A 21,079-nucleotide genomic window follows, 5' to 3' on the forward strand; every position below is an offset into this window, starting at 1 on the left:
CTCCTAAGATAGAACCTATCATTGTGTAACTACAGCAAGGATTACTTTTTTGTTGTGAAGGCCGGCCACGGGTTCCGTGGTCGGCTCTCCTCACCTCTTCTCTGCTGCCCAGGCGACCCCCCCCCCTCCGTGGCATGGCGGGGACACCGTCACCATTCAGCTCCAGGCCTACTCGCGTGGCCCATCTACCGCCAAGCTCCATTCTGCTGGGGAGTTCCCTAGCGCGCGCACACGCCACTCCCTGAGGTTTAAAGGGACCGTGACGTGATAGGGTTGATGGGCCTCCCCTGAGGACGTCATTTCCCTGGGTCTATTTAAGGCAAGCTCTGACAACTAGAGCTTTCCTTTACAACTGGTTCCCTCCTTAGTTGTCTTGGCTTCTTGTTCTTTGTGTTTCAATTTTCAGCCTCGTCTGACTGCTGCCAGAACCTGACCTCTGCATGTCCCAAGACCTCATCTGACCGCTGCTGGAACCTGACCACTGCCTGTCAAAAGACCTCATCTGACCGCTGCTGGAACCAGACCTCTGCCTGCCATCTGTCCTCAACTATCCCTGACCAGTCTGCCTGCTGCCTGCCTTCTGACCTCCAGTCTCCAACCTGACCGCACTCTCCTCCTGTCTGTGGGCACGCCGGACTTCCACTTTATCTAGAGACCCTGCAAGGCCCACCTAGGTCCAAGTGGCCCGGGTCCCTAAGGGCTCCTCACAGGGGGACCTCGGGCTTCCAGTGGTGAAGCTCTCTCTAGCTTCTGTCTCTTCCCATGCTTCACCCCCTGGGGGCAGTTGCCTTCTGGTTCCTACCAGAAGGCGCAGCTCCACTGCCCCAGGACAAGGGTCCACCCCCGAGTGCAACATTTTTCCTATATGCAATTTTCACTTATCCACATTAAATTTCATCTGCCATTTGGAATCCCATTCTTCCAGTCTCGCAAGGTCCTCCTGCAATTTATCACAATCCGCTTGAGATTTAACTACTCTGTATAATTTTGTGAAATCTTCAAATTTGATAACCTCACTCGTCATATCCCTTTCCAGATCATTTATAAATATATTAAAAAGCACCGATCCAAGTACAGATCGCTGAGGCACTCAACTGTTTACCTTTTTCCACTGTGAAAACCGACCATTTAATCCTACTCTCTGTTTCCTGTCTTTTAACCAGCTTGCAATCTACAAAAGGGCATCACCTCCTATCCCATGACATTTTAGTTTTCTTAGAAGTCTCTCATGCAGGACTTTGTCAAAGACCTTACACCACATCTACTGGTTCACTTTTGTCCACATGTTTATTCACCCCTTCAAAAAATGTTGGAGGTTTGTGAGTCAAGATTTCCCTTGGGCAAATCCATGTTGGTTATGCCCCATCAAACCATGTCTATCTAAATGTTTTGTGATTTTATTCTTTATAAGAGTTTCCATGATTTTTCCCATTACTGAAGTCAGCCTTACCGGTCTATAGTTTCCTGGATCAACCCTGGATCTCTTTTTAAATAAAGGGGTTAAATTGGCCATCTTCCAATCTTCAGGTACATTGGATGATTTTAATGATAGGTTATAAATTTTTACTAATATTTCTGAAATTTCATTTTTTAGTTCTTTCAGAACCCTGCAGTGAAACCACCCGGTCCAGGTGATTTTCTACTCTTCAGTTTGTTAATCAGGCCCACTACATCTTCCAGGTTCACCGTGATTTGGTTCAGTTGATCTGAATCATCACTTATGAAAATCTTCTCCAGATTGAGTATCTCTCTCCAACATCCTCTTCAGTAAACACTGAAGCAAAGAAATTGTTTAATCTTTCCACAATCTTAATCTTCTCTAAGTGCCCCTGATTCTGTTCTTGCTTCTACCATTTCCAAGGGGACGGTTTTCCATGTGTTCATCACCCTTTCTGTAAAGAAATATTTCTTTAGATTACTCCTGAGTTTGCCCCCTTTTACTCTCCTTTCATGTTCCCTGACTCCAGAATCTTTCTGTTGACAGAGGCCTGCTTCCTGTGTATTTATTTCTTCAAGATATTTAAATCTCTCTCTCATATCTCCTCTCTCGGGCCTTTCCTCTAAGGCACACATGTTTAGATCTTTAAGTCTGTTCCCCTTGATTTATCAGAAACCCTGTTGACTGTTTTAGTAGCTGCCGTCTGGCCTCTATTTGATTTATATCTTTCTGAGCAGTTTCTTCAGTTAAACAAATTCGACTTTCGGAGTCATGTATGTGATCTTTCTCAGTAGTGGAACCCGCTTTATGTAATTCATTGCCAGTGGAACTTAGAACAGGAAAGAAATTAAATCAGTTTCAGAAAAAAGGTGAAGGGCTATTTCTTTCTGACAGATGCAGTGCTGGAGTGCCAGAAGTGGCTGAGCAGACCCTGCTCCCAGCATGGAATTTTTAAGCTTCATGGGGATGAGGGGACAGTCCAGGCGGGGGGAGGGGGGAGGAATTTGGCACAGAATCTTTAAACTATGGGGGAGAAGTGGCAGCAGCAGCAGCAAAAGATAGTTTAGAAGGAACCAGGTCAGGGGGTAAGAGGAGTAGGCACCCATGGACTCATGAGCAAGTTTTAGTAATTTTAAGAGGGTATGATGGTGGGGGAGTGAATGTCCCGAGAGGGCCAGATATGGCTTTTTTGTATGGGAAGACAGGCCCACTAATTCTTCTTCTTCTTTTTTTTTTTTTTGTCTGTTTTACAGCTCTGCTTAGCTGGGTTTTTTTAATTTATTTGATATATATTCTGCTTTTTGCCCTTCAAAGTGGATTCCATTCAGGTACTGTAGGTATTTTCCTATCCCCATAGGGCTCACAATCTAAGTTTGTACCTGAGGCAATGGAGGGTGAGTGACTTATAATTATAATTAAAAATTGGCTAAGTTAACTGGATAACTTAACTTTTCCCTAAAGCACCCCTGGAATGCCTCATTTTATATGGCCTCTTTTTTTATCTGGTATATTCAGTCCCTTATCCAGCTAGATTTTAGCCGGACAATGATTTATCTGGATAAAATCTAGCTGGATAAGGAACTGAATATGCCAGAACTTGCCATTTAGATGGATAACTTGTAAGTCGGAGCTTCTCAACTACTGTGCCATGGCGCACTGGTGTTCCACAGCAAGATCCACGCTGTGCCATGGGAGTAGGGTTGCTAACTGTCCAGATTTTCTCCAGACAGTACAGAAATTCAAAGAAGTGTATGGAAACCAGATGGAAGGTTAAAGTTTCTGGAACCGGTTTGGATTTTAACCCTCCAGTTCAGTGCTGCACCTATCCTTCTACCCATGAGCAGCCTGCTTCTTCAAACCTGGCCAGAAAGAGCTGTGTTTAACTCTACAACCCAGTGGTAACATCAACAACTCATATCTCACCCATGGTGCAAATGAAAAGGCCCAGCGGGCTGCCAGAACTTAGTCCTCACCTGCCCGTGGCATACAGGTATTAGTCTGGCAGGGCTGCAGTAATCTTCCCTTCCATGTGCAGCATGCTGGCAGACAGATATTAGCCCAGTGGGGCTGCAGGAATCTTCCCTCCCTCCCGCAGCATGTATGAATAAGCCCAGTGGGACTGTCTGCGCTCAGCATGCTGATCTATTTAAGCAGGTGGGTGGCAGGGTCCCTTGGCATGCTGAAACTAGAGATGTGAATCGTGTCCTCGATCGTCTTAACGATCGATTTCGGCTGGGAGGGGGAGGGAATCGTATTGTTGCCGTTTGGGGGGGGTAAAATATTGTGATATATCGTTAAAATCGTTAAAACCCGCTAAAACCCACCCCCGACCCTTTAAATTAAATCCCCCACCCTCCCGAACCCCCCCAAATGACTTAAATTACCTGGTGGTCCAGCGGCGGTCCGGAACAGCAGCGGTCCGGAACGGGCTCCTGCTACTGAATCTTGTTGTCTTCGGCCGGCGCCATTTTCCAAAATGGCGCCGAAAAATGGCGGCGGCCATAGACCAACAGGATTCGACGGCAGGAGGTCCTTCCGGACCCCCGCTGGACTTTTGGCAAGTCTTGTGGGGGTCAGGAGGCCCCCCCCAAGCTGGCCAAAAGTTCCTGGAGGTCCAGCGGGGGTCAGGGAGCGATTTCCCGCCGCGAATCATTTTCCGTACGGAAAATGGCGCCGGCAGGAGATCGACTGCAGGAGGTCGTTCAGCGAGGGTTCCGGCGACTCGCTGAACGACCTCCTGCAGTCGATCTCCTGCCGGCGCTATTTTCCGTACGGAAAACGATTCGCGGCGGGAAATCGCTCCCTGACCCCCGCTGGACCTCCAGGAACTTTTGGCCAGCTTGGGGGGGGCCTCCTGACCCCCACAAGACTTGCCAAAAGTCCAGCGGGGGTCCGGAAGGACCTCCTGCCGTCGAATCCTGTTGGTCTATGGCCGCCGCCATTTTTTGGCGCCATTTTGGAAAATGGCGCCGGCCGAAGACAACAAGATTCAGTAGCAGGAGCCCGTTCCGGAGCGCTGCCGTTCCGGACCCCCAGGTAATTTAAGTCATTTGGGGGGGGGTTCGGGAGGGTGGGGGATTTAATTTAAAGGGTCGGGGATGGGTTTTAGCGGGTTTTAGTGTGCCGGCTCACGATTCTAACGATTTATAACGATAAATCGTTAGAATCTCTATTGTATTGTTCCATAACGGTTTAAGACGATATTAAAATTATCGGACGATAATTTTAATTGTCCTAAAACGATTCACATCCCTAGCTGAAACTGAGGCTTGCAGAGTGTGTGTGAGACAGAGAGAAAGAGAAAGTGCCTGTATGTGTATATGAGAAAGAGAGAACCAGTGAGTAAGAGAAAGTAAGAGGGGGTGTGTATGTGAGGGAGACAGAGAGCCTATATGAGTTAGAGGGAGGGAGGAAGAGAGAGCATGTGTGTGTGTGTGTGTGTGTGTGTGTGAGGGAGAGAGAGAGATTGGGAGCCTGCTTGTGTGTGTGCCTGTGAAAGAGAGGGAGAGATTGGGAGCCTGCTTCTGTGTGCCTATGTGTGAGAGAGAAAGATTGGGAGCCTGCTTGTATGTCCCCGTGAGTGTGAAAGAGAGAGATTTGGAGACTGTTTGTGTATGTGTGCCTGTGAGAGAGAGAGCAAGAGAGAGAGATTGAGGGCCTGTGAGCCTGCTTGTGTGTGTATCTGTGGGAGAGAGAGAGAGGGACAGAGATTTGGAGACTGCTTGTAGTTTTCCTGTGTGAGAGAGAAAGATTAGAAGCCTGCTAGTGTGCTCCTGTGAAAGAGAGAGAGATTGGGAGCCTGCTTGTATGTGTGTGTCTGTGAGCGAGATTGAGAGCCTGTGAGCCTGCTTGCATGTTAGAAAGAGATTGGGAGCCTACTTGTGTGTGTGTGTGTGTGTGTGAGAGAGAGAGAGAGAGAAAGAGGGATTGGTAGACTGCTTGTATGTATGCCTGTGAGAGAGAGAAAGGGATTGGTAGACTGCTTGTATGTGTGCCTGTATGAGAGAGAGATTGGGAGCCTGCATTTGCATATGCTTGTGAGAGAGAGAGATTGGGAGTCTGCTTGTGTGTGTACCTGTGTGACCACCTGGTTTGTATGCCTGTGTGAGTGTGCATGGCTGTGAAAGCCTATATGTTACATACAGGCTCTCACAGACACACACACACACACCACACATAATGTGTCTATGAGGGAGAGAGAGCCTGTGTATATGAGAGAGTGCAAGTGTGTGTGAGAGCATAGGTATGTATAAGAGAGGGAGAGTGTGAGAGAATGAATATGTTATTGTGTGTGTGTGTGTTTGTGAGAGAGAGAAGATAAAGTTGGTGCAGACCTCCCTCCCCAATCCACAACTATCTCAGGGTGACTGGAAATCAAGGTAAGGAGAACAGGGGATTTTTCAATCCTTATTATTTAAATTATTGATGTTTTGTTGGTGTTTCAGGAAATTTATAAAACATTTTATTAAATTATTGAATGTTTGTTGATGGTTTTTAACATTTATTTTTTATTAGTATGATTTTAATATTATGAATGTATTATGTCTTGATCTTATTGCTTGATATTTTGTGATGAATGATAATGTTTCTGGTTTTCCATTGTTGCACTCCATAAAACAGTTGAGCTTGTGGTTTCCAGTTCAGTTTTTGTTGGCACATTTCTATTTATACTTTATGGCCTTTCTATTTTGTTTGGTGAGAGTCTGTCTTGTGTAACATTAATTCTTGCTGTGAAAATGATGATACTTATTATCATTGGCTTTTTACAGTATTATGGTCATCCCTTCGTCATATCTATTTTAACAAATGATTGTTCTTTATTAATTTCACCTGCATTCAGAAAGCAGTTTTGAATGTTATTGCTGAAAATAATTTTCATAGAAATTTTATTTTAACTGCTGTTAGTAGATATTAGGTGATAATTTTAAGCAAGGGATGTACTTAGCCAATGTTCCACTTAAGGACTGGGTTGCTGTGAGCATAAAAGTGATTGGCTTTTTGCTTCAAAGAAAGTAGTATTCACAGGGTAATGTAACAAAAAATGTTTGCTCATATACAAAAATATTTGCACACAGCAAACCGATCTTTAAAGGGAACACTTGGCGTTGGGGGGAAGCAGATTGGGATTGGATCTTGAAGGGGGTTGGGTTTAGAGGAAAAAAGAGTGCTTTTGGGGAGGGAAGGTAGTGCTGTTCAATTTAGTTAAAAGTACATTTCCTACCATTCTCACAGTCACATGACCAGTGACCAGCAGGTATGAATATATGTGACATTGTAAAATATGGTTCAGTGCGCCATGAGGCTCAAGCAAACTGGAAAGTGTGCGCCGATATAAAAAAGGAGATCTGTTGTAAGTTATCCGTCTAAATGGCTTTTGAAAATTGTCATTTGGATTGGCGGGTTATAATTTGTCAAAGAATTGAATTTAAATTGTGTGAATGGGGCAAGGTCAGGTTGGCGTCATTTTGGAAAATGGCCCAAAAGCCCGGGGGCTAGGGGGGCCCCTCCACTGGATCCACTGGATCCAATTTTTCATTTTGAATGTTAGGGGTTGCAGGATGGAGATTGAGCAGGGATTTACGCTAGATACCAACAATGACTAGGGGGGATCGGGGGGGGGGGGAGATAAGGAGGACACTATACCCCAATATTTTTTGACATTGGGTGGGTGCAGAGGAAGGGGACAACTGCCAGGACATATTTATAAGGAAGGTGTGTGGGGGGGGGGGGGTAGGGGACATACTTTATTTTTAAGTTGACAGGGTTGGGGTTGGAGATTGGGGCGGCCTTTGTCAGGTGACTACTTTAACTTTTTTTTTTTTTAATTTGGTTCTTAGTGCCACCTTGAGTGGCAGCCCCAGGATGAGCAGTGTGTGTGTGTGTGTGTGTGAGGGGATGTCAGCTTGGACTCCTCCCACACTTTTTTTATTTTAGGTGCAAGATTTTTTAACCATGGCCCTTTAAATCTAATGTGGGAGCTCGGAACCCACATTAGGGTCCCAGGGCTCCCTTGATAGATTAATGTTTTTCAAAGAGGTATTGTTAATGCATTTTACAACTTTCTGAGTTGGCTGCTTTATTACCATCAAATCTCCTATTACTGAGCTGCTTTGCATGGATTTGTAAAATCCATGCATTCAAATCACATGCAAAGCATTTCATAGTAATAGTGGAGGTAATCTGGGCTGGGCTATGCAAAATATTGTGTATGAAGTGTGATATTGCCATGAACAGCACATGTCACATGATTATATGTTGTTTAATGTACGACAGAGCCCTATTGCAGCTTGATGCATCTCCTAGTCAGTGAGGACCGGGTCAGGACGAGAGAATTCTGGGCAGGGACACTTGTCCAGCTAACGTAGGTGCTCATTTACTAAGCTATGTTAAGCCTTTACCCTGCAGTAAACAATGTTTACCATGTGGTAAATGGGCTAATGCAGTGATAAAGTGCTGTGTTTAGAATACCATGTGTTGTTCTGCCCCCCGGCACTGCAAGCTTCCTGTTCAGCTCATTATTTTTCACCCATTTTCCAGATTGACTAGGTGGCTCTGCAGTCTTCTATCTGGTAGTTTTAAAGGATTTACTGAAATCCAGATAGGCCATTTCTATTGCACCTGTGCAGCCCCCATCAATCCCCTCCCCCCCACCACCACCACCATTCTCCATGCTTTATTCACTGCTCTGGTTACTTCATCAAAGAATTCAAGTGAAGCATGTCCTTTTTAATTGTCTCACTAACGTTAGTAACATAGCAAATAAAAATCTGGAAAACATCTACAACTTTCCCCCTCCCCTCCCCCCACCCACCCTACCATACAAAATAAAATAATTCTAATAACAAGTGAGCCTACCCTTCCCACCCCTTTGTATATTCTTGTTTTCTACTCGATAGAAGGGGAAAAAAAATAATCATTTTTGTTGAAATGATGCGTTGCATGAGCGGGTCAAACCAGAGAAGTACAATCTGTGGTCTGAGCTCTAAATCCCTTGCAGAGAGCAATGACTGGCAATGAAGCCAATATCCTCACAGATGTCCCACCATTCCGTCGAGCCGTTTTATTTAGTTTAGAAAATTAGAGTTTAGTCCCTGGACTGCTTGTTGTGACAGGTGCCTTGGTGTTTAATGCTGCTCGGATAGGAACAGGACACGTGTAGTTGGGTTTCCCAGCATGTCAAAAGCTTTTTAAAAACCCATCGCAATGGATGCTAAAATAATAATGTCCATCAGGCTAGCTAGGTGATTGCTTTTTTTATTACTCTACTTGCAGTGGGATCTCATTATAATTCCAAAGGCTCTGCGTTTTAAAAGCACCAATGCCCCTATTTTCCCAAAAGCTAGCACAGAAAAATGAGAAATTGCAAAACAAAATCCCCAAAACGTATGCTGTCACTACGCATCATGCCCTCTAATTAATCCCTTTATTATTTGGATTATTTTTTGCCCCATTAAGAATGACATAACAGTAGCATCTCAGAGCCACATAAGATATGTTCTCAGGTCACCAGATTGGAAATGGAAATTTTAAAATTGAAGGAAAGAAGATGGGAGGGGGGGGGGAGGGGTATCAAAGGCTACTCAAGCCAGCCATTTTAACGATGTGTCAATGCATGCATGATATAGCATCAATGGAAGGATAAAGGTTTGCTTCTCTGACTTAATGACTGATTTTCTTAGGCTTTTCTATTATTCAGTATTTAATGAGGCAGGGGGTGGAGTTAGCAAATCAGATTCATAATATTCCCTCATATAGGTTCTTTGATATTCGCTCCACTAAGTTACACATAAAAATGTGATAATGCAAGATTACTAAAGACAAGAGTATAGGACAGTGGTTCCCAAACCAGTTCTTTCCTAGGCAGTCTTTCTTTCCAGGATACTCCTAATGAATGGCAAATATCTGCATGCATCCACCTGGTTCTTAGACCCAGTGAATGCAAATATTCATATTTGCATTCACTGGCATATTCATTAGGCATATCCTGAAAACTAAGCTGGCTAGCACCATCCTGAGGACTGGTTTGAAAACCACTGGTGCAGGAAGTTATGAAGGCAAAAACAAAGAGCTCTTACATGGGGAAGCACGCGGTTACCTGCATAAGAACACGGTTTGCACACCTGCACTCCCCATACTGAGGGAAACATTTCATTACAGAATGCCTATCTCCAGGGCTCTATTTGTCAATAGGCATCCATTATGCCTGGGCCTAAGGTGGCAAACATTTAGGGGCAGTGGGCTGGCTAACATTTGTTGCTTTCCAGCTCTGCTGACTATCATGCAACAGAGCTCAGCCCTTCGCTACTCTGCAACAGACCCTTAGCTGAGGTGGGGATGGAGGAAGGAAGGAAGGGATGAAAGCACTAAAAGTACCTAGGGGCAGCAAAATCCTAAATCCGTCCATGCATACATATTCATGTTACTTAGAAATGACTTCATGATCTGTTGATTGTGTTTCCTTTCACCTGATCAGCTGGATCCTTTTTGGATCACATCATAGGCTGACTCCCAGTTTACAACATTCATGCCCAGATGTTCAGTATGATGTATATATATATATATATATATATATATATATTTATTTCAATCTTTTTCTATACCGTCGTTAAGGTGGGTACCATCACAATGGTTTATAGTAGAGATGTGAATCGTGTCCTCGATCGTCTTAACGATCGATTTCGGCTGGGAGGGGGAGGGAATCGTATTGTTGCCGTTTGGGGGGGTAAAATATCGTGAAAAATCGTGAAAAATCGAAAAAACGTAAAATCGCAAAACCGGCACATTAAAACCCCCTAAAACCCACCCCCGACCCTTTAAATTAAATCCCCCCCCCTCCCGAACCCCCCCCCCAAATGACTTAAATAACCTTCGGGTCCAGCAGCGGTCCGGAACGGCAGCGGTCCGGAACGGGCTCCTGCTACTGAATCTTGTTGTCTTCAGCCGGCGCCATTTTCCAAAATGGCACCGAAAAATGGCGGCGGCCATAGACGAACACGATTGGACGGCAGGAGGTCCTTCCGGACCCCCGCTGGACTTTTGGCAAGTCTTGTGGGGGTCAGGAGGCCCCCCCCAAGCTGGCCAAAAGTTCCTGGAGGTCCAGCGGGGGTCAGGGAGCGATTTCCCGCCGCGAATCGTTTTCGTACGGAAAATGGCGCCGGCAGGAGATCGACTGCAGGAGGTCGTTCAGCGAGGCGCCGGAACCCTCGCTGAACGACCTCCTGCAGTCGATCTCCTGCCGGCGCCATTTTCCGTACGAAAACGATTCGCGGCGGGAAATCGCTCCCTGACCCCCGCTGGACCTCCAGGAACTTTTGGTCAGCTTGGGGGGGGCCTCCTGACCCCCACAAGACTTGCCAAAAGTCCAGCGGGGGTCCGGAAGGACCTCCTGCCGTCCAATCGTGTTCGTCTATGGCCGCCGCCATTTTTCGGCGCCATTTTGGAAAATGGCGCCGGCTGAAGACAACAAGATTCAGTAGCAGGAGCCCGTTCCGGACCGCTGCCGTTCCGGACCGCCGCTGGACCCGCAGGTTATTTAAGTCATTTGGGGGGGGGTTCGGGAGGGTGGGGGATTTAATTTAAAGGGTCGGGGGTGGGTTTTAGGGGGTTTTAGTGTGCCGGCTCACGATTCTAACGATTTATAACGATAAATCGTTAGAATCTCTATTGTATTGTGTTCCATAACGGTTTAAGACGATATTAAAATTATCGGACGATAATTTTAATTGTCCTAAAACGATTCACATCCCTAGTTTATAGTAAGACACAAAAAGTAATGCTATTAAAATCAGTTTACACAGGTTCCATAAGGTTCGGTAACATAGTTTTTAATCAATGTTTGTTGTTAAATGAGTGTGAACACAATCATGTCCAGGTCAATTCTATAGCAGTTTTGAGTCTAGGACTCATTCTATAAATGTAACTTATCCTTTAGTGATGAATTCTATTAAAAACATACACCCTTAGTGATTCCTGTTTATGTGGGTGTTTTGTATCTTGCACTTCCCTGGTTTGAACCTTGCATTTCCCTGGATTGTATTCTCCCTTCTCTTTTTGAAAGGCTTGTTTAAATAGCCAAGTTTTTAGATTTTTTCTAAATGTTTTGTTTTCTCTTTGTAGTCTTAATTCCAAGGGCATGGAGTTCCATAGTATGGGTCCCGCTAAGGATACCACCCTTTCTCTTACCTGGGTTAGTCTTGCTGTTTTGACTGATGGAATAGTTAGAAGTGCTTTGTTGGCTGATCTTAGATTTCTATTGAGGATGTGTACGCGAAGGGCTGTGTTAAGCCAGTCTGCGTTTTCGTTGTGTATTAATTTGTGTATGGTGCATAGCGTTTTGTACTGTATTCTTTGTTCAATGGGAAGCCAGTGCAACTCAGCCAGTGTTTCCGTAATGTGGTCTCTTTTCCTTTTTCCAGTTAATACTCTTGCAGCCGTGTTCTGCAATATTTGTAGTGGTCTTATGGAGGTGTATGGTAAACCTAGTAGAAGGGTATTGCAATAATCAGTGCTTGCAAATATTAGTGCTTGTAGTACTGATCGAAAGTTGGCGGTTGTTAGAAGTGGTTTAAGTTTTCTGAGGACCATGAGTTTGGCGTATCCTTCCTTTACTTTTATGGAAATATGTTGTTTTAAGCTTAGTTCTGTGTCGATTATTACTCCTAGATTCCGTACTTTCTCTGCAAGTATTATTTGTTTGTTGTTATTGAGTGTGATTGGGTTGTGTGAGATCTCCATGTTTTTTTTTCTTTCTAAATGAAGGAATTCTGTCTTCTCTATATTAATTACTAGCTCCATTTGATTGTATATATACGCAAACCCCCCCCCCCAAAAAAAAAAAACCAAAAACAAATTATTGGAGAAAAAAGTAAAAAAGCACTTGGGCTTTCAAACACAGCATACCAAGAATCTAATTTTGCAAATACATTAAAACAATAGATTTTTTTCAATATTTTTTACATAAAACCAATCATATTTATTAATCCCTTATGATGATATAATGCTTATTATTTCAGACAAACACCTTAACAACTTTCCAAAAACCATATCAACCTTAACCCAGCTGTTAATGGCGCTCAACACTATTCTACTCCTAACCTCGATCTGTCCCTGAGATACTTTGCATTTCCGATCATCTGATTTTAATTGTGGTTGGTCTTTTATATCAGAGAACATCACACTATGGTAAATAATAGAGATGTGAATCGTGTCCTCGATCGTCTTAACGATCGATTTCGGCTGGGAGGGGGAGGGAATCGTATTGTTGCCGTTTGGGTTTTAAAAATATCGTGAAAAATCGTTAAAATCGTGAGCCAACCCCCTAAAACCCACCCCCGACCCTTTAAATTAAATCCCCCACCCTCCCGAACCCCCCCCAAATGCTTTAAATTACCTGGTGGTCCAGAACGGCGGCGGTCCGGAACGGCCCCCTCAATTGAATCCTTTTGTCTTCAGCCGGCGCCATTTTGCAAAATGGCTGCCGCAAAATGGCGGCGGCCATAGACAAAAACGATTCGACGCAGGAGGTCGTTCCGGACCCCCGCTGGACTTTTGGCAAGTCTTGTGGGGGTCAGGAGGCCCCCCCAAGCTGGCCAAAAGTTTCTGGGAGTCCAGCGGGGTTCAGGAAGCGATTTCTTGCCGCGAATCGTTTTCTGTACGGAAAATGGCGCCGGCAGGAGATCGACTGCAGGAGGTCGTTCAGCGGCGGTCCGGAACCCCCGCTGAACGACCTCCTGCAGTCGATCTCCTGCCGGCGCCATTTTCCGTACGGAAAACGATTCGCGGCAAGAAATCGCTTCCTGAACCCCGCTGGACTCCCAGAAACTTTTGGCCAGCTTGGGGGGCCTCCTGACCCCCACAAGACTTGCCAAAAGTCCAGCGGGGGTCCGGAACGACCTCCTGCATCGAATCGTTTTTGTCTATGGCCGCCGCCATTTTGCGGTGGCCATTTTGCAAAATGGCGCCGGCTGAAGACAAAAGGATTCAATTGAGGGGGCCGTTCCGGACCGCCGCCGTTCTGGACCACCGCTGGATCCCCAGGTAATTTAAAGCATTTGGGGGGGGGGGGTTCGGGAGGGTGGGTGATTTAATTTAAAGGGTCGGGGGTGGGTTTTAGGGGGTTTTAGTGTGCCGGTTTTCCTGCCCTCCCCCTTCCCCCGATTTACGATTTTTTAACGATAAATCGGGGGAATTGGTATTGTATCGTGGCCCTAACGATTTTTGACGATTTAAAATATATCGGACAATATTTTAAATCGTCAAAAAACGATTCACATCCCTAGTAAATAACTTATATGTGTATCCACATGATAATACTGTGTAACCCTTAAACCATACTATAGCTTGATGTAAAAGTTACTATTTATAATCAACACTGCCACATGTAGATATTCAAAATACATTTGTTAATCCCTCGTCCGTGGTGTTCCCGCTTATATTATTTTCTTCAGTCCCAACAAGGCCCTTGTTTTGCCTTCCTGGCTTCTTCAGGGGAATTGACTCAAAGAGACCAAACACCAATGAATAAATCACTCCCACCTCTTGATTCTATCAACAAACAAAAGTAGAATTACTAACCACACTGTAAACTCTATAATGTATTATTTGTCTCTATCAGTTAGAAATTCCAAAGTAACATAGTTTTACTATCTACCTTTCTCATCCCACTTAGTAATATCACATATATAACATATAGAGTATTAATATCACTATATCATCCACATTACATAGAATAATAAATTATTCTTTATATGAACACTCATATTTCATTAAAACCTATAGTTCTTATAAAAAAAATTTTACTGAACACACTCCTACCTGAACAAAAAGGAATGGATTTTGCGCAAAATGGCGCCGGCCGTACGGCAACACGATTCGACTGCAGGAGGTCGTTCCGGACCCCCGCTGGACTTTTTGCAAGTATTGTGGGGGTCAGGAGGCCCCCCCAAGCTGGCCAAAAGTCCCTGGGGGTCCAGCGGGGGTCCGGGAGCGATCTCCTACGCTCCTGCCGCGAATTGTTTTTCCGTACGGAAAAACGATTCGCGGCAGGAGGTGGGGGAGAAGGGGGAGGGAGAGGGAGGAGTGAAAACAGCAGAAGTGCCTAGGGACAGCAAAATCTTAAATCTGTCCGTGCCCCAACCCCCAAAAGAAAATTTTAAAAATGGCTGGGCAGCGGGCCAAGGACTGCCGCTATATCAAAACTACAGGCGTAGTTACAGGTCCTATCCTAAACCTGCACACTCCCCCTGCCCCCTCCCCCGAAGTCCCTAACTCCAGCCTCCCAGCCCACTTGGAATCCCACGAAATCTCCAGGGCTGCCGGAAACATGGCAGATTCTTTGTCAGAAGCTGTAAGAATCTTCCGCACTCCTAGGTGGAAGAGAGGAGTGAAAGTAGGGGGAGGGGATTTTTTTCTTGGGTGCATGTGGGAGATGGATGAAGGGGCATCACAGTCCACGACATGGGAGGCAGAGTGCCGTTTTGATTAGGGGGGGGGCCCAACTAAGCTCTGCACCCAACTCTGCCCCAAGCTCCACCCATTTATAATAGTAAAGCCATATTAATAAAAGAAATAAAAATTTCAGAACAGCCATTGAATAAAACATCCAGTAATTAAAAACTCACATAACTGTTTGAATATTTCCCCAAAAAACCAATAAAATATTTCACAACAGCAGACACATCAAATAACACCCCAAAATGAAAACCAGTAAAGATTAAAACGTTTCCTGCTCTCTATAACTTGGGATCTTTTGACGGCCAGTCACCTTGAGAATGTTGTAGAATGGTGGGAGGGTGGCCATACAAATGTTATCCTTTCACTCTCTCACACTCACACATGTTCCTTATCTAAAACAGTCCCCACATGCTCACTCCCTCACAGACACACACAGGTATTCAGGCTCAGGCCAGGCATGCTGGCACTCTTTCTCGCACAAACACACAGGTAGAAACTGTCTCTCTCTCTCTCTCACACACACACACACACACACACACACACACAGAGACACACACAGACAGGCAGGCACTCACCCACCCAGAGGCAGGCAGGCACTCTTTCAAACTTATGCACACGCAGGCAGGAAAGGTACTCTCAGGGCCTCATTTTCAGCGTGGACTTCTTTGGCCACTGTGGGACTGGCTTTGGGGTGGCCCAATCAGATCTGCTCGTGGAGGATCGCGGCCTTGCCACATGGGCTGCTTCCTTCCTCCTCCCAAGAAGGAGGAAGCATTTCGAGGCACTGCAAGGCTGCGATCCTTCAGGATCTGGGAGGGGATCATGGCAGCACCAGGGAGCAGCGGTGGAAAGGACATAATGTGCCATCCCACCTGCCACCAATGAGGCTTCCACTGAAGAGTTGTTTTTTGGGTTGTTTTTTTTTTGGGGGGGGGGGCATGGCCCCCTGCGGCCTCCCCGTTCCGACGCCTATGGTCCACAACAGGCCTTGCATTAGCTCATGAAGGCTAATACAAAAAAATTACAGCTCAAAGAGGTGTTAGGTTTTTGCATTTCCTTCCCATAATTTGCATTAGATTCATTTTAATATTAATGATCTGCTTTAAATGGCCGTTCATGTTAGTACAATCTAGGTTGGAGGACCTTGGAGAACCCTGGTTTGTTGTTTTTGTTTTTGGAAGGGCTTTTAGATTTATTTATTTTTTTCAGTTTGGGAAATGAAACAAATGAAAATAACAATAAACGAACTGAGAAATGAAACCCCTGACCAAAACAAAGAAAAAAACAACTGAACCCAAATTGTTTGGACTGCATATCCAGTCCTTCCCACCTCAAGTTCAAATTTACAAGGCAGCTTTCTCATCTTTGTATATATCTCTTTGCTCTCTGGGGTCCTTATTACCTATTTTAGTTCCCTCAAAGAACAAAACACCTTTTGATGTTTCTTCCCCCCAAAAAAAAGAATATTGGGGATGACCCATGCACGCCCTATGGCTCATTAAAGATGTGCATTCATTTTTGCCGAATTGGAAAATTTCAACAAAATTGTCCAATTCTGCATGTTTCGGGGAGCCCGAAAAACGATCGGGATTTTCCTGTTTTTTCGCGAAAAATATTTTTTCGGTTTACTGCTCTCTAACAGGAGTTAGTGCGTGCTAACAAAAACCGGTAGATTTTGTTACGTTTTATTAGTTTTTGTTAGCGCGTGACGTCACGACATGTGACTGCCTTGAGTGCCGAAATCGCACAGGCATTCATTCACTGCCGGCGGGGGCCGTGCATTCATCCAGGCAGAGGGAGCCAGAGGCCGCTTTCGCCGCCAGCTCCCTCTGCCTGGATGAATGCAGGCCCACCCGGCCGCGGCCTGGATCGAACACGCTCCCACCGCCGCCTGGATCCAACGCGCGCCCACCCGCTCACCGGCTCCTGCCGCCGCTGCCTGGATGAACGGGCGCCCATCCGCCCTGCTCCCGCTGCCGCCTCGATGACCGCACGCCTGGGGGATTCGGAAAGTGACAGGAAAGTGACAGGTATTTATACATATATATAAACAACTTACGCTGCAATGTTTTTTACACTTTACTCCCTTTGGTTTTACCCCCATTTTTTACACTTTATTCCCGTTTTAATTTTCGAACACCACACTAACACCAAGTAGAGGGTAGGCGGTAAACTAACAGGTTAAGGACGCGGCAAAATAGCGGGTTACAAAGGAGATAATCTGAGCGCGCGTCACAGTATCGGAGGGGAATAGCTAATTCCTTCATTATACAGCTAATTCATTCATTTACATATCATATACATGCTGCGTGCGGAAAGGGTTATGCGTCTGTTTTAAGAAGCGCTAAGGACGCGTGAAACTGGAGACTGTATCGCTGGATCGCCTTACGCGTCCGAATTGTGCGCTCCCAGCACGTTACAGTATCGACCTGTAAGTATTTTGAATATTGCCCACAAAGTAAATAAAACTTATTGTAATTGGCCTCTTTTACAGCAATATATGCTTTCTCTATTGACTTTCCGATGCCTGGCCTGGCAAGGTTTCCGTAAAGTGAGACATATAAACATATGACTCGGTATCTATCTCAGTGCCCAGCGATAGCTTTTCTTAATTCTGCCACAAAGATGTTAGCAGTCAAAGGGTTCTGGTTTCTCATGTTGTGCATAGTGAAGAAACCACACAGAATGACTGAACCGGGCTCACCTTTTTTTTTTTTTCCACTCAACTGGGAAATCTGGTTGATTTCCTTTCATGTTTCTTTGCTTTCATCATGTCTGTATTTGCATTGATATTTTGTGTAAAGCTTTTGATTATTTTCCCTTGCTTCAAAATATTAGGCGGATATGAAATAATAATAATAAATTGAGGACTTTCCCATCAAATGGAATTTGTGCCGCTCTTGCAAAAATCTCAACCAAAAAAAAATCAGGTTTCAGGTTGGAACCTCACACTTTCCCCCAATCGCTGCTCTTCTTAGCACTGTCGAATCTGAAAATAGCTTTCTGCATTTACTGTAAATGAGATCTTCAGTATTTAATGTAAAAAAAAAAAGTTTGTAAAATTTTCTTTTCTATAGTTTTATTCTTCTCTTTTGTTCTTTTGCATTCATCCATCACTTTTATCTGTCTTTACTGCTATCTTTCGGAAACATCTGTGCAAGCTGGATAGCTCTGGTTAACATGTGTTGCTTTCTCTTGTATTAATGGCAGCAGATTTTTTTTTTTTAAATTAACATATTCTCTCTCCGATTTACATAAATGTTGTTCTCATTCTTAAAGCTGCAAATTCCCGGCCAAACACAGAGTTCGGTGACTGGTGATAAAGCTGGATTCAGGACAAACGGGTTGTTCTCCCTGCTGTAGTTGCATGAGGAGATGAAAACAGATATAAGTAGTCAAGCCCTTCCTGGAAGTCTTGGTATATTTTGCTGGACGTGAAAGAAGAAGAAATAATTTGTTGAAATGTATTTCACCACCAAAGGACCTATGTATTAAAGCACACAGCAAAAATGTTATCATGTGAGTCATTAATAATTTAGCTTGCGCGCTAAACTGTCATTTAAAGGGAAATGCGCTACATTTTAGCATTTAGAAAGAAGACGTCAGTGGCCTCAATAGTGTACTATTGCCCCTCCCCCCCCCCAAAAAAAAAGCAAGTTTGCATTTTAGCCACTTGATTGCTACATAGCATATGGAAGTTACACAAAATAGTATACAAGAGCTTAACTAGACATGTTTGGTTGTCCTTTCCTCATGTCTCCTTCTCATTGTTTCAAAACAGTGAAGAAGGACGTTTGGTACAAGGGACTGCTGGTCGGTGTGGCAGGGACTCATCTTTCTTTTTTTATCAGACCATTCTTTGATTGATTTCACTATTTTTGTAGAAGATAATAGTGTTCAAGGAAGACCTGTCATATCAGTCAGGATAATATTCAGAACTTAGACATAGCAACTCTGGCCTCCTGCAAAGACTTTGTGGAGAACGTCTCTGAGCTTAGTATTGATGCCCAGGTGTAGAAGTGGAACACTACACTGCAAACTGCATTAGATAAGATGCCCCCCCCCCCTCACCACACCTCTAAAAACTAAATCAATATTTCCTTGTCACCATTCTCCATGGTATCATTCTGGATTAAAGCTACTTAAAAGGCAATGTTATCAGAAAGCAAGAAAATGGCAGAAAGCAAAAAACCCTGTTAAATTTCCAGCATTGGAAATCAAATATTGCAACGTATAAGACTGCTATTCGAATGGCATAAAGGAACTGTTTTCCATTACAACTAATAAAGGTGGGAAATCACCAGTCTTAACAGAGTTGATTATTCCAAAGAACAATACACTTGATATTGACCTGTCTAGTTTGTCAGCAGATTTATTTGCTGCCTTTTTTTCAAAATATGATCCTTACCATTCATAAATAATTCCCCTCACTTATCCCTGAGATAGATTATGTTGCTAAGAAATTTGCATTGATTGATTGTAATGTTACTTCGCTAGGCAGTACATTTTTAGCTTTCAGCAAAGTCTTGGATCTGGCTATAGACAAGGTACATAAATCTTATCACCTCTAAACTTGATCAGCTTCCCTGTAAACTGACAATCAGTTCTTAGGATTGGTTCCCAACCTGTCCTGTACTATTAATACCAGCCTAGAGTAGGACATAGTCCTTCAGTGTCTAAAGAAAGCTACAAGGAGGGATCAGGCCCTACTGCTTTTTTTAGATGCACTTCAGACTTGGCCTATTTGTCTAAATTTCTAGAGAAAATAGTTTAGAAGGAACTTCTAAATTTTATTGATGAAACCCATGCTCTTCATCCATAGCAATCTGGGTTTCACAAAAAACCAGAGCACAGAGACAGATTTGTTGGTAATGGTGAATGATATTCACCTTAAAACAAGTAGTGGAAAAGACATACTTATCATCATCGGATTCCGAAAACTATACAACACTGAAACCCTCCTACTCTCCCTCTCAGACACCATTCTAAAAGGCTTTGACAAAGGTCATTCTTTCTTACTGGCACTGCTCAACATCTCTTCAGTATTTGATACCGTAAACCACAACATACTCCTAAAACATCTATGTGAAATTGGTATTACTGGTGCCCCCTTACTATGGTTCAAATCGTACCTCTCCAATAGACTCTACAAAGTTAAAATTGATGAACATGAATCCAAACCTATCCACCTCCACAGAGGCGTTCCACAAGGATCCTCACTGTCCTCCACCCTCACTGTCCTCCATCCGACCTTTACCTCACCCACTTCATCTACACGAATGACGTGCAGATTCTCATCCCCATTACTGACTCCCTAACCTCCACCCTTGAAAGATGGGAAAACGCACTATCTTCTATAAACAGCCTCCTCACCTCCCTAAACCTAGCCCTTAATTCATCCAAAACTGAACTCCTCATAATCGCACCTCCGCATCACTCCAACAGTTCCCCCACCCAAAACATCTCCTTCTCACTCCAAGCACGAGATCCAGGCGTCATAATAGATAATCATCTCAACTTCCAAAAATTACTTTGCTCAACTATGAAAGACTGCTACTATAAACTCAACACTTTAAAAAAACTCAGACCTCTCCTCCACCTTGGTGACTTTCGTACAGTCTTGCAAGCCACTATTCTATCAAAAATTGACTATTGTAACTCCCTCCTATTTGGTTTACCCAAAGCCTCGATTAGACCACTTCAATTGCTTCAGAATGCCGCTGCCAGAATACTCACCAATTCACACAAATTCAACCACATCACACCCATACTCAAGGATCTTCATTGGCTCCCCATACACCACCGTATAACATATAAAACTTTCACTATTATACACAAAGCCCTCCACAACCAGAATATGCACTGGTTGAAGGACTCAATACACTTCCACACATACAATAGACCTACCAGATCATCATACAAAGGTACTCTCCACACTCCCTCTCCGAAACATATATACCTCAACTCCACAAAAGAGTGTGCTGTAACTATTGCTGGCCTTTATGCTTGGAACGCCATGCCACCCGAAATCAGACTGGAGCAGTGCGCACAGAAGTTCAAAATAAAACACAAAACATGGCTATTTAAGCAAGCCTACCCTTAATCTCTGTACATAGTAATCCTTTCCCACCTCAGCTTGCATTCCCAAATCCAAGAAACATGTCTTCTGTATATTTATTTTACTGTGAT

This window comes from Rhinatrema bivittatum, chromosome 2, assembly GCF_901001135.1.
Source record: "Rhinatrema bivittatum chromosome 2, aRhiBiv1.1, whole genome shotgun sequence".
Lineage (NCBI taxonomy): Eukaryota > Metazoa > Chordata > Amphibia > Gymnophiona > Rhinatrematidae > Rhinatrema > Rhinatrema bivittatum.